We start from the raw sequence: 15,186 nt of genomic DNA on the forward strand, positions 1-15,186 counted from the left end.
AGTTCTCTAATGTGCCTCTTATTGGTACACAAGGAGGAATAAACTATAAACCTGCTTTGGCTCATCGTCAGCTTGGGTTCCCCTTGAGAGGTAAACCTAATAACGTTCAGTTAGAAGGCTTGTTCTATCAAGAGGGTAAAAATCCCCAGAATTTTAAGAGAAATATGGTGCGTGCTTGGTACAATGTTCATAGGAAGGGTAGAATCGAGCTTGGTCCATGCAATTGTGTAGATTTGGAAGCTTACACTATTTGGGTGAAGAAGAGAGCTTTGGAGCTTAAGATGTCGTACGCTTGCGAGATACCTATGTATGTGGTTATGGTTGAGCCATAAACTCTCCCTAACTAAGATGTAGAGGAGTTGGAAGAGGCTCTTGCCAAGATGAAGCAAGAAAGAGACCTTTGGAGGGAGTCGTTCCATGCTTTGAACCGAAAGCATGTGGAGTTGCAACTTGATTTGAAAGATAAGGATGCACTCATTGAGGTTCTTGAAGAGCGTGCAGTGAATAGCCAGAGAGAGCTAGAGGATTTATTTTCCTCTAGTATGCCTCAACCTTCCAGTACTTGAAAGAAGATTGTTGATCGGCTCATCCTCGAGAAGGCTCATATGCAGACCGCTTTTGAGTCAGAGATTAGACGCATTTGAAGGAAGTATACACCCTTGGCTAGTTCAGTTATTAGGGATCCTTAGGATGATATTTTCCTTTTCTCTTGTATTTATACTTTTTGGTTTCTGAAATTGTACTCAGTGTAATCCTTCCAATTGAATATGAATAAAAGGAGATTTTTATGGTCAAAATGTTATTATTATTGATTATTATTTGAAATATTTGCAAATAGGACTTTTTATGTTCCTTGAAGTTAAAAACAATAAAAAATATTTCATTTCATGCATCATTTGCACAACAGGTTTCTTGAGTTCCAGCCTTCGGCCATGTGTCTTATGATTCTTCTTCTTTGTAGAAGATAAGTTGACTCATCACTATAATACTCGAGCTAATAGCCAGAGAAGAATGGAGCATCTAGAACAAGAGAACTGAGAGCTTAAGGATGAGATTTCCAGACTCACTACTTTGATGAAGTATGTTATTGCTGCTCAGAATCAACCATCTCCGCCTCCTGCAACTCCTCCTCCTCAAAGGATTATTATCTTTGAAGTTATCTCTGCACCAGTGCCTGTAATTCCTGCTATCCAGTCTGTGCCAGCCATGCATGTCGGGTTCACGTGGGGAATGCCGCCGAACTTTGTACCTAAGGGTTATGCTCCAACATTTGCTTCTACGCTGGCATCTAGCCCAGTCATGTTTGTTCCTCCTCCTGTCGTGCATACTTTGCCCTGTGTTAAGGAAACCACCTACCATTTCGAGTCGTCTGAGGGGCCTGATGTTTATGAAACGATGGATGAGATGAAAGACCAGTTTCTTGAGCTGAGAAAGGAATTGAAGACCTTGAGGGGTAAAAATCTGTTTGGTAAGAGTGTTGTTGAGTTGTGCTTGGTGCCCAACGTCAAAATTCCTATTAAATTCAAGGTCCTGGACTTTGAAAAGTATAAGGGAAATACCTGTCCTCCGATTCATCTTGTAATGTATGCTCGTAAGATGTCTACTCAGACAGACAAAGATCAACTACTCATCCACTACTTCCAAGACAGTTTAACTAGTGCTCTACTTCGGTGGTATATGGGATTGGACAATGCTAGTGTATGTATTTTTAATGACTTGGGCGAGGCTTTCGTCAAGCAATATAAGTATAATATTGATATGGTTCCCGATCGGGATAAATTACAGTCAATGTCCCAGAAAGATAAGGATATATTCAAAGAATACACCCAAAGATGGAGAGAGCTTGTTGCTCAAATTAGCCCACCCTTGGAGGAGAAGGAAATGACCAAGATCTTTTTGAAGACTCTGAGTTCATTTTATTATGAACGCATTATTGCGAGTGCTCTTAATGACTTCACCGAAATGGTGAACAAGGGGATGCGATTAGAGGAAGGTGTTAGAGAAGGTCGGTTGTCTAAAGATGAAGTGTCTTCGAGCAAGAAATACGGTAGTTTCTCCAAAAAGAAGGAAGGGGAAACTAATGAAATGTCTGTAGGGAGGCAGAAGAGGCCTCATGTGAGGAAGAATTCCAAGCCTCGCCAACATCATCATAAAGTATCATAAGTTATTCCTGTTTTTACCAACAATTCTGCAAATCAATCAGTTCCTGCTCAGCAATAACATCAGCAACATCCGCAGCAACGTACCAACTACAACAATAACAGTCATCAGAATTTTGAGAGGAAGAAAGTCATTTTTGATCTTATTCGAATGACTTATGCAGAATTATATCCTTCTTTGGTTGTCAATAATTTGATTCAACCAAGAAATCCTCCACATACTCCTGAACCTTTACCATGGTGGTTCAAGCTAGGTCTTCATTGTGCCTTTCATTAGGGAGATCCCAACCATGTAATTGAAAATTGCTATACTCTGAAGCATGAGGTCCAGAAATTGATCAAGAGTGGTATGGTATCCTTTGAGGACTGTGCGCCTAATGTCAAAGAAAATTCGTTGCCTGCTCATGGCAATGCTTATATGAATATGGTAGATGGTTGTCTTGGGAATTTCAGGGTTTTCGATGTTCATCATATTCACCAGTGTTTGGTAGAGATCCATAGAACTCTGTACTTGATCAGTGATTGTGAACATGACCATGATGGTTGTGTTATCTGCAATGTCAACGCTCGAGGATGTGTGATTGTCAAGAGAGATATTCAGAAGTTGATAGATGAAGGTGTAATTCATAGTCAACAATCCAGACATATGGGGAATGATGTGAATGTTATCGTACCAGTATTCAAGACCCCCGAGCGGGTAGTTATCCAGTATGACAGCAGTAAGATTGACAACATATCGGTATCGTTGTTGGTAATACGGTTAGCGGGCCCAGTTCCGTATTCATCCGATAAAGTTGTGCCTTATAAATATAATGCTACTATGATTGAGAATGGGAAAGGGGTTCCTCTTTCCGCTGTAAATTTAGTGGTAAGCATTACAAATGTTGTGAAGGTGACCCACATCGGTTGGGTATTTGGTCAAGTATCTACAAAGGATGTGGAAGACATTGTGATTGGTAAGAAAGTAGATATTCCTTTAGTTGATCTTGTTAATGCTCCAACTTATCAGTCTGGTGAATCCAGCAGGTTGAAGGTTAAAGATGTTGATAATGATGAAGTTCTGCGATTAATCAAGAAGAGTGAGTTCAACGTTGTGGAGCAGCTACTCTAGACGCCGTAAAATTTTTATGTGTTATCTTTATTGATGAACTCCGAAGCGCATAGAGAAGCTTTGCAGAAAGTATTGGAGCAAGCATATGTAGAGTACGATGTTATAGTGGATCAGTTTGATCATATTGTTGCCAACATCACTTCATGTAATAATCTGAGTTTTTGTGATGAAGAACTTCCTGAGGAAGGTAGAAATCAAAACTTCGCACTCCATATTTCAATGAACTGCAAAGAGAACACTATGTCCAATGTATTGGTTGATACTGGTTCATCATTGAATGTGTTGCTTGTAAGACCCCAATTTTGACTCTAAGATCCCCCATGCCATCTCACAGCTTTGCATTAGCATTTGGGATCACACCTTGGTATTCTCCTCACCTATCATTCATTGGGTTTGCATTGAGAGAGATCACCAAGCACTTTTGATTGTATAATATTTTATTTTCTTTTGTTTACTAACCAAAATACAAAAATATATGTCTATGTGTAGCTTTGTTTCTTTTGTAGGTAGTGTGTGTGTCCACCTGTGCCTCATCAAGCTCATATTTCGGGTTTAAGACCCTCAATGCAAGGGATCAAGTTATCAAATGTTCACATTGGTTCTAAGCATCATATATGGATCCCCATGTTCTTCATTTGTCAATTTGATCAAGAATTCATCAAGAGTTTGAAGCTTGTTTGCCTTGGAAGCCCTAATTCATCTAGGTATCTTGTGTGACTTCCTCAGCAAGTTTCTTCATAAATTGGAAAAATATATCAAGTTATAATCCATTAAACATAATTTAAAGAATATATTATTCTTCACGAGTCCCAAAGATCAAAAGAACTTCAAGTTTGCAAGTTGGTTCAAAGAAGTTGACCAGAGAAAGTCAAATGGTTAAATCAAGGGTTCCCTAGACCCTATCTCCTACAATGTTTGTCATATGAAAAGTATTCCAAGAGAAATATTACTCTTTATGATAATCCAAACAACTTTCATGTTGGCATCAAGAGCTAATTTTGCTTGGAAAGTCATTTTTTATAGTGAAAGATTATAGGTCATTTTGTTTGTGCCCTAGTTAGAAGTTCAACTTCCAAGGACCATAACCTGATCAATTTTTATTATATGAAGGCCATCCAAGTTCCATGATCAATTTCAAGATATGTTTGCCAACTTTTATTCTTTGAGAAATGTAAAAATCTACTTGCAAGTGCATATGCCAAGAGGAAACATTATAGGTCATTTTAGGCCATTACCATTGAACAAGTAATTTTCCTCAACTTCTAAAATCCATAACTCCCTCATGCCAAATCCAAATGATGTTAAATTTGTGACCAAATTTAAGAGGAATTAAAGAGATACAACTTTGTTGAATAAACCATTTTCATTTAAGGCTCATAGAAAAAGTTATTCAAGGTGGAAGAAGTGGTCATTTGACTTTGTACTTAGAAATTTTTCAACCATGTTTGATTTCTCCAACTTACACCTCAAAATTCTTCATGATCCAAGTTAAAAATGAAAAAGTCTTCAACATCAAAGTTGTTCCCCTTGATGTCACCTTTCCCAAACATCCAAGATCACTTAATTTGGATAAGAATTAAGGGACTTGCGCATGAGTTCTTCTCATGGTTTGTTTTGGCAACATTTGAATTCAATTTCCATTTAGCTTTGCATGGCTCCATGTTATGACATCAGTAGCATTTGTGCATGAATTAGAGTGGTTTGCAATGATCATTTTGGGTCTAGCACATGTCAATGCACCCATGCCCTTAAATTTCTATTTTTGGCCCGAAATTCAAATGGTGTGAATATCACTTTCCATGGCCTATATAATAAACTCATTGGCCTCAGATTAAAGAAAGACACCTTGCTGAACCCTTGCCAAGCAATCTCATAACCTGATTCCATAGAATACCTTGAGGATTTCATTGAAATCAAGTTCTTGATTCAACTTTTATTTGTGAACAAGAACTCCAAGGATTCATAGCCATTTTCATCTCAATCACTCAATGCAAGCAAGAGGAGGAAGAACCAAGTGGAATTGCATCAAAATCAAGTCAAATCACTGCAACCCGAAGGTGATTTTTCCAGATTTTCAAGTCTTCGATTCTCTCTCATTTCTCCATAATTTTACTTTTTTATTGGTTGTTTAAAGTCCTACCAATCTAGGCAACAAAATTGAGTTGCTTTGAGGTCAAATAGAAGCAACTCAGATCGTGTACCTCAAAATTCAATTCCTTGTATCTTTCAATATACTTGGAATTAGGAGAAATTGAGGCCAAATTCGAGCTCCTGAGCTTTTTCTCTTAAATTAGTGTATGCACTTTTATTTTGGTGAACTTTGGTGGTGGACCAATCCGGTGAGGTCCACCGGAGAAGACAACCGGAGCTAGGGCTCCGGTGATGTGTTGGTTTGCCTCCTGGCCATCTGATCATGTTGAATTGTTTTAATCCGAGCTCTTCCGTTTAATTACCATGTGTGTGATGCGTTGACTAAGGACCATTGTGGAACGCGCGCTTGGCCATCAGATTTTCCACCTCAATAAATGAGGGAGATCTGATGGCCCTTGTTTTTTCTATTTTCCTTTTAATTTCTGATTTCCCATTTAATCCATTTATTTTGTTTAATTCATATTAATTTCATTTTAAATCCAAAAAATATGGGACTTTCACTAAAAAATCTTTAAATATTTTCCTCTTCCATATTTTGAATTAAAATCATTTTTTGGATTAATTTTGATATTTTTCATGAATTAAATTATTGTTAACTTGTTTTAAATATTTTTAAAATACTTCTGACTTTCCAAAAATTATGAATTTTTTTGTCTAAGGTCCTTTGACCTTGGTTGACCTAGGATAAATCCCTTGGCTATTTATTTGGTGTTTTGAAGGGATTTGAGGGTTTGTCCATTTTAAAATGCATTTTAATTCATTTTTAATTTGATTTTTAATTGAATAGTTGTTTGAAAATTATGTTGAGCCAATTTTATGGTCTTGTGATGTTTGACTTTATGTTTGACCTTGATCATGGTTGATTTTACTTTTGTTTGACCAATACTATTGGATTTAGGGGATTGATGAAATGTACATTTCATCTCCCAAAGTGAATGGATAATATTGATCAGATGAAATTCCTCCTATGATCAATTTGGGTTTCTACTTCCCCTTCCCCCTTCATCTTCATCCCTATTCTTCCCCGATCCATCATTGACCAATGAATTCTCTTCATGTCTAATGCTAGTTGATTCATCAATAACCTTGTGTCAGATGAATCAACATGAGCCTGATAGAGATAAGTCCCTCCCTTTTTTAATGTGTGGTATGTTTTAGGAGTTTGGTTATTTGTACCAAATCTCTAATATGCATTAACACCTATATTTTTATTGCCCGACCTCAGATAGTTGTAACTTCTAAATAAGTCCAATTACGATTACTTAACATAAAGCTAAATTTGACAAAAAAGGCATAGCATTCTTGTAAGTGAGATTGTAAGTCTCCCATTCTTCATGGCATTGTGTGAAGACTTGACCTTTTTTACTTTCATGAGAGCTAGTGGCATACTTATTGATTTATCCAAGTTGGAGCCCTTCTCATGGATGATGTCTTGGTTCAAGAATTCATACTTATGAATGAATTATTGAGTGTTCTCCAAAGAACGGCTTAATCAATTCAAACTCTTCACTAACATTTGACTAACTCTTTATTAATGTTGCTTTACTTTCAAGTTATTTACTTAATGCACTTTAAATTTTAGTACCTTTATCATTCATTTGCCATTTACATTTCATGCAATTTGTTTAGTTTCAGTCATTTTTCACTTTGCTCATTTGAGCCATATCTTGTGATTGTATATATTGTTTAGCTTGTTTTGACTTTGCTTGTGGTCTTAGGACCTTAAAATACTTAATAACAACAAAAATCTTAAAAAAAACATCTTGGTGGACTGTTGGACTTGATCTGAACTTTTGGACTTAGAATATGCAACCTCTCTATGCTTTGAGGCTTGGCCAATGCCACCATCTGAGACTGAGCTATCCTTGACGATGCTTTTCATCTGATGCAAGACCTTGAGTGACATTGATTCATCTGTCACTTTGTCTTTGTGCTTAATTGTTATCCTGTTATTATTGTTGATGTCTGATGATTGTTTTGAGTTGACCAATGGATATTTTTCATCTGATACATTGGAAGACATTGAAGACTGCTAGCTATTGGAGTGATTGCTTGGATATTATGGATATCTTTATTTAATGACTTGGTCTTCATATGGTTTTCTTGGATAATTAATTATGTTTGTTGCTTACTAAAGTCCAAAGGAAAATGGGTTTCTATACGACATTCTTGTCTGTTGGATTGCATCCCATTGATCAGATCTTTTCAATTCTCAACTTTTAATTTTTGTCTAGGATAGTCACTTCATCTCCTCCCACTTCTTAAATTTCAAAAATCTCCCCCTCTTTTCAAAAACTTTCTTTGTTTGTGTTTTCTAACTTATACATTTTTTAATGATTAGAAACTTTGGCCTTATGCCGATGAATTTTCAAACTTTTTCCTTATCAAACTTGTGAATGAACTTAACCATATTGACTTCAATTAAAAAAAAGACAAAAAGAACTTACAACCCCATTCAAGTCTCTGTCCTTTTGTGCTTTCTCTGGTAAAGTTTTTGTTAAAGTCAACTCACTAACTTCTTTGAAATATTTACCACGAACTACGGGGTTTTGATCCCTCATTTTTATGTTGGTACGTAGGCATAAGACCGAAGGTTTTCTCAAACACAAAAATATAGTTAATGAATTATTTTTTTCATATTCCCGCTCTATATTTTTATTAAGCATCATTTTGACCAAATCACTTGCATACAAAAAAGGGCTCCCTAGGAGTACCTAGGACACTTTGGGCACTAACATCTTTCCTCTGTGTAACCAACCCCCTTAACTGTAATCTATGGCATTTTATTAGTTTTGATTTGAAAACTTCTTATCTTTGGGTTTTGTTCGTAATTTTGCCCTTTTCCTTTGAAAACAATAAAAGCGCGGTGGCGACTCTGGTTTTATTGACGTCAAGTTTATCCGTAGCTTGATGGTCATGAATTTACCGCTACAAAAATTAAGTGGCGACTCTGCTGGGGAGTATTCCTCAGTGGGTTTAGCCTACTTTTTTGTGTGTATATATTTGTATATTTGATGTTTGTTTGTATATATTGTTGTATGATACTCTGTCTGTTGTGCTTGGTGATCTCTGTGTGGTGAGATAAGTTCTAAATTGAACTTGAGTGCAATCTAAGATAGAGGGTGGTATAGTCATGTTGGCTTTGAAGGAGTAGTCCTAAAAGAGTTTACATGAGATCCCCCACTCAGTGGAGACCTCTTTGGAGTTACTGATGTCACACGAGTAAGTCGTGGATAGACATTACTTTCTCTAAATTTGGGGTCCGAGAAGCTGAGGATAGTAGAACATTTAACCCAACTTGTCCTATTTAGGACGTAGTGCGGAGACTGTTCAAGTGTAGACTTGATAACAGTTGTTACGCGATACTACATTCATACGAGTTTCTCTTGAGAATACTATGGGTTAATGAGTCAGTCATCCTAACCTATAGTATCTGATAGATGGGATCAAGACTCTGGGAACTTTTTAGAACATTATCTACAGGTTTTTACTCTTAGAACACTCATTTGGGATGGTTCTTAACCCGACTTCATACTCGTGACTCACAACAAACCCTTTGATTCTTGGTTGATCCGATCAATCTCATCAATATCAATGGAACTTAGGTGTTGATAAGGTGAAAACCATAATCCACCAAAATGGATGATTTATCTTGATGATGACTTGATCCATCCCTTGACCTTTGTTTGCCTTGTGCGTGATTGTTGCATTCATGCATACATGCGCATCATAACATTCATCACAGAAACATAAATTTCAAGGAAAATAAGGTCTTATTTGCAAATATTTTTAGACCATGGATTATGGATGAAGGAACACTAAGAAATACAGTTTCAGATGTCCTGATTAGAAAGAGCTAAGGAAGTTGTCTTCCTTTGTATTAGATCCCTTGTACTTCAAGTAACATCATGAAAGCTCTTGTCTGTATTATCTACTGATGTGGCTGAAAGACTTATGAGTATCTTGGTTCAGTTCTATGACCCTCTTTATCGATGCTTCACTTTTCCCGACTATCAGCTTGTGCCCATGTTGGAGAAGTATGCCCATCTCTTGGATATACCCGTATCTGACAAGGTACCTTTCAGTGGATTGGAGGAGATCCTGAGATCTCATGTCATAGCTGACGCTCTTCATTTGAAGAAATCTAAGATTGATGCTCATTTGGTGAAGAAATGAGGGATTCTTGGATTGGCTTCTGATTTTCTCATTGGTAGAGCTATTATTTTTTGCTCAAGCTGGTAGCATGGACGCTTTTGAAGCTATCTTTGTATTGCTCGTCTATGGTTTAGCCTTGTTCCCTAACATTGACGGTTTTGTTAATGTTAACGCCATTAGAATTTTCTTGATTGGGAATCTTGTTTCAACTCTGTTGGGTGACTTGTATTTCTCTTTGCATTTGAGGAATTCTAAAGGGGATGGGACTATTGTGTGTTGTGTTCCTCTTCTGTACAAGTGGTTTATTTTTCACTTGCCTCAGACGCCTGCTTTCTTGGAGAACCGACAATGTCTATGGTGGTCTCAGAGATTTATGTCTCTCACTAATGATGATATTGTTTGGTATGATTCTGCATTGGGTAGCTTGGATATCATTGACAATTGTGGTGAGTTCTCTAACGTGCCTCTCGTTGCTACGCAAGGAGGAATCAACTACAACCCAACATTGGCCCTTCATCAACTTGGGTGTTCAAAATATAAACTGCAATGGAGACAACTTCACCCCATAAGGATTTTGGCAAATTCTTCTACTTCAGCATGCATCTCGCCATGTCCAATATGGTTATGTTTCTTCTTCCTGCTATTCCATTATGTTAAGGCGTGTAAGGGGAAGTTACCTCATGATCAATACCATGTTCTACACATAACTTTTCAAACATCTTGGATGTGTATTCTCCACCTCCATCTATTCGCAAAACCTTGATCTTCTTCTCACTCTAGTTTTCAACAAGCATCTTGAATCTCTTAAAGATTTCAAATACTTTGTCCTTTCGCTTGATCACATAAATTCACAGCTTTCGACTAAACTCATCGACAAACGAAACAAAATACATGTTCCACCAATGGTATTCTCTTCAAAAGGTTCACATACATATGAATGTACAACTTCGAGTATGCAGGAGGATCTCATTGGCATAGTCGAAACAAAAGACTTTCTGGATTGCTTTCCAAATAGACATCCTTCACATAGTTTATCAGGCATCTCCAGACTTGGTATACCAATGACCATATCTTGAGTAATCAGTTGATTGAGTGATCGAACATTCAAATATCCAAACCTTAAATGCCATAAGCAAATACGCTTATGGTCGACAACAATTTTTAGACATTGTACTTCAATCGAATTGATCATGATCTTAAATGTCCTAATCTTCGACAAAGGAGATTTCAAAACCAAATTATTCTGAGTGTCGAGCAGTTCCAAGGCTCCATCTTTCATAATCACTGAGAAACCTTTTTCGACCAGTTGTCTAACACTTAGAAAATTTCACTTCATTCTAGGTACATAGAGTACATATTTGATCATAGCTTTTCCTCTATTGCTCCTTTGAATAACTATGTCGCTAATACCTTCTGCTTGAAACGAGCTATTATCAGCAAGTTTGACATTGCTCTTCTTCGACGAGTCGAAATCTGATAACCAAACTTTTCGACCAATCATGTGATCCGAGCAGCCCTAGTCGAGGAACCAGTTCTTGGATTCGACATAGTCATCTACAACGACAACCATAACCACCATATCTTCATAATCATCTGAATCTTGGCGTGTAAGGTTCGCTCCTTCCTCATTGCCTTTTATCGATCCATTGTCTTTATTGGACCAACAATTCTTGGCCACGTGATCCCATTTTTCACAATTACAAAACTGCACACCTTTTTTCTCTTTGTCTTTCTGATAGGAGTTTCCTCCTCCTCTTTTCGAGGATTCAGAAGCCGTATCATCGACCTTGTACTTTTGAGGGTTCTACCAAGACTTATTGCTCTGAGTCTTGTCTCCTTTTCCTTTGAACTTGTCGGAACCACCATGCTTCTTCCAAGTTTGAGCCTGCAGTGCTTGTATCGAGTCTTGAACCCTTTTCCTTTCAACAATCCTAATCTCATGCGCCTCCAATGAACCAACCAAATCTTCTAGTTTCATGGTTTTAAGATTGTTGGATTCTTGAATAGCTACGATAATATAATCAAAGTGAGAGGTCAAGGTATGCATTACCTTCTCAACTATCATCTTATCATTTAGGGTTTCACCATAATCCTTCATGAGATGGACAAGATTATGCACTTTCGACACATAACCTACAATTTTTTCATCTTCTCCCATCTGCAGCACTTCATATTGTCGTTGCAAAGTCTGCAATATGGCGACTTTGACTTTCTCACCTCCTTCATAGTATTTGACAATAATATCTCACACCATCTTTGTCGATTCAACATGATAAATTCTGTCAAAAATCTCCAATTCTATCGTCGGTTGAATGTAAAATGCAGCCTTGCAATCTTTCTTTCTGGCCTCCTTGTTCGCGACTCTCTGAGCATCAGTTGCATTCTCAGCAAGCTCATGGACGCTCTTAGTAACCACTTATTAGGTTTCATGAAAGCCGAAAAAGGACGGCATATATTTCCTCCATCGGATCCAATTCTTGCCGTCTAGAATTGGAAGAGAATTCAAAATACCGTTGTTGCCATTCATCTTTGTAGAAAACGCGATTAACAACCCACAATTCCAGAAGCACGATCACTGACATGTGATTCTTGAAAACACGATTAAGAATCTAACCGGAGCCCTACATACCAATTTGTTAGTGAGTGAGATACTTTTGTGAGGGGAGAAAAGAGAGAAAGAATATGAAAATAAAGATTCTAATATTGAAGAATGATTATGTTACATATGCATCTATTTATATACAAAGTTACTTGACTATTAAATCACAAATATAACAAACTAAATAACAAATCCTAAACCTTAATTAATATTGGGCTCTGGCCTCACACAACTTGAATTATATCTTATATCTTGAATTATATCTTATATCTCAACAATTATTAGAGAATTATTTGTTAATATGATTAAATTTAAAGAAATTGAAGTAATTAAAGTTTATTGATAGATAAATAAATATAACAATGGATAAACATATTAAGTAAAAATAAATTATTGTAAAAGATACTAGTTCTATTCAGTAAAAGATACTAACTGAATAATTTGTTTATACTCATTCCGCCAGACTCATTTGGAATAAAATAGTGTTATAAAATGAATGATTTATTTTAATTTATAATGTAAATTATTTTTTCTTCTTCTAATTTTACTCTTTAATCATTACTACTTTAATCGTTAATAATATTCGATAATGGACACTTTGATAAAAAAAATCATTTTGTTTCTTTCATTATTACACTTTCTTTAAATTTGTGTGAAATAGTCAACTGAGTCACTCATTGTGAGACAAATGAAGTATTATTTATTTCTTCGGTCCAATAATGAGTGATCCATTTAGAATAAAAAAATAATTCAAATGAGTGATATGGTTGACTAATTCACACAAATTAAGAAAAAAGAATAAATGAAAGTGAAAGAATGATAATTTTACAAAATGACCTATTATCAATTATTGAAAATGGTGAAAGTAATAATATTAATTAGAAGGTAAAATTGAAAAATATGAATTAAAAATTAAAATGGATAATTTATTTTAGGATATTTTTTTATTTCAAATTAATCACTTAAAATGAGATGGAGAGAGCATTACTTAAATTACTTTTATTATTTCCAATACTTAATTATGATTACTTTAATAAAAATATTATTATCTCTTTTGTTTGTTTTATTTTTAAATTTTTGTAAAATGGTTAATTGAGTCATTTATGGTAAGAAGGAAGGCTTAATATCAATGTTTTAAAAACCGGAATGAACCAGCCGATCAACCGCTTGAACCGGGAATCGAAAATGAATCTGGTTGGATCAACTTTTCAAAACTGCTAGTGAGTCAAAACCGGAGTAAAATCGAAAAAACCAAATCGAACCGTCCAAAACCATTCGAACCAAAGAACCGGAGCCGATTTTGTAAAACCGTAAGGTTCAAAAAAATGCATCAAATGGATCATTTTATATATATATTTTTTAAAATTTTAGTATTCCAATATCAAAACTTAAGCTACATTCTCAATCACACAAAAAATCCGCATTTTTTTTACAAACATACGAACTTCTAAATTTTGTCACTCCATTATAGTTTTTCTTTCGACCATACTGCATAATTATCACGTTGTCCCTTTCAAACATATCCAACTCAATATTGATTGTCGTTCAAGTCAATATTATTTGTTGTTGTCAACTAATATTTATTTGTGGTAGTTCAATTCAAATTCGTTTTTTTAGTGGAGTATATTAAATTATTCATTTTTAATATTTTAGCTTATTTAGTTTAGATATTTTTAATTATTTGAACTTTATTTTAGTTATTATATTCTATTATTTTAATTTTGGTTTGAATTAGTTTAACTTAGTTTATTGTAATTTTTTAATTTGGTCAAATTATTTTTAAATGAATGTTCAAATGAAGTGTAGAACTATGTTATGTTATTATATGTATTATCGCTATTGTTATATTAAATTTGTAATAAATTTTTGAAATATTTATTTTATTAAGTTGTGATCATATAATTATAATTATATGTGACATATTTATAAAATTTAATTTTATATTATTAATTTATTTAATAAACTCTCCTTTTCAATTTTTGAAAACATTGGATAATATACACATGCCCAAATGTATCTTTTCCTTTCAAATAATAGAAACATAACAAGCCTATTTTTAGAAAGATTTGGCAGAATGGGAATCTTCGCTTTTCATGTAAAGGTGAATACCTCTATATAGGCTTTCCTCAACTAAAGTTAGGTTTGGAATGATTGATTACTTTATTACTTTTTCATAAAGTAGTTTTGTCTTTTTCTTTTTGTGTAGCATAAAAATTTAAAAGAAAATCGGTAAGAATGTTTCTAATAATTTATATCCGGGAAAGGTATGCATCTTCATGATGATCTCTAGTTTTTTCTTTTTCTTATAGTGAAAACCATTAAAAATTAGGTAGTCTTTTAAAAAAATTTAAAAAAAAAACAATGAGGTCATCAATAAAACTGAAAACTTAAAAAAAAAAATCTTAATACTAGTGTTTAGGTTAATAAGTCTACTAAAGATATTAATCTATACGCTAACTGTTTGTAAAGAAGTATCAAATTAACTATATAAGATGTTATTTATTTTATGAATGTTTTTCTTTATAATTAACCATAAATTAATATTTAAATTATTTATTTATATTTAATACAGATGTTGCTGCTCTTGATAGAAGTGTTTAAGTATTACTTATATATTTTATCTAGAGAATTCTCTAATGATTACTCTTGTTTTTTTTAAAAAAGAAATTTATAATTATATGACACCTAAGAATTTGAAAGATAAATTATATTGAAGATGACTTTCATATCTCTTACATTTATTGTGAAGTGAATCGATGGTATTGCTAATATTAGTTTATAAATTTGAATTTTTTACTTAAATAATTCAATTTTTTTTAAAAAAATTCCAAAATAACCCACATTTTAGATAATTTTCCAAAATAACTTACTTTGAAGAATTGATGTCAGATAAATTATTGTCTGCTCTCTAAATTAAAGAGGCGGCGCCAATTGGATTGACTTATGCATTTAGTGTTGTCAATCCAATTGGCGCATATGTGTTAGGTTTAAGAGGAGACGCCAATTGGTCT

Source organism: Lathyrus oleraceus, chromosome 1 (assembly GCF_024323335.1).
Source record: "Lathyrus oleraceus cultivar Zhongwan6 chromosome 1, CAAS_Psat_ZW6_1.0, whole genome shotgun sequence".
NCBI classification, from domain to species: domain Eukaryota; kingdom Viridiplantae; phylum Streptophyta; class Magnoliopsida; order Fabales; family Fabaceae; genus Lathyrus; species Lathyrus oleraceus.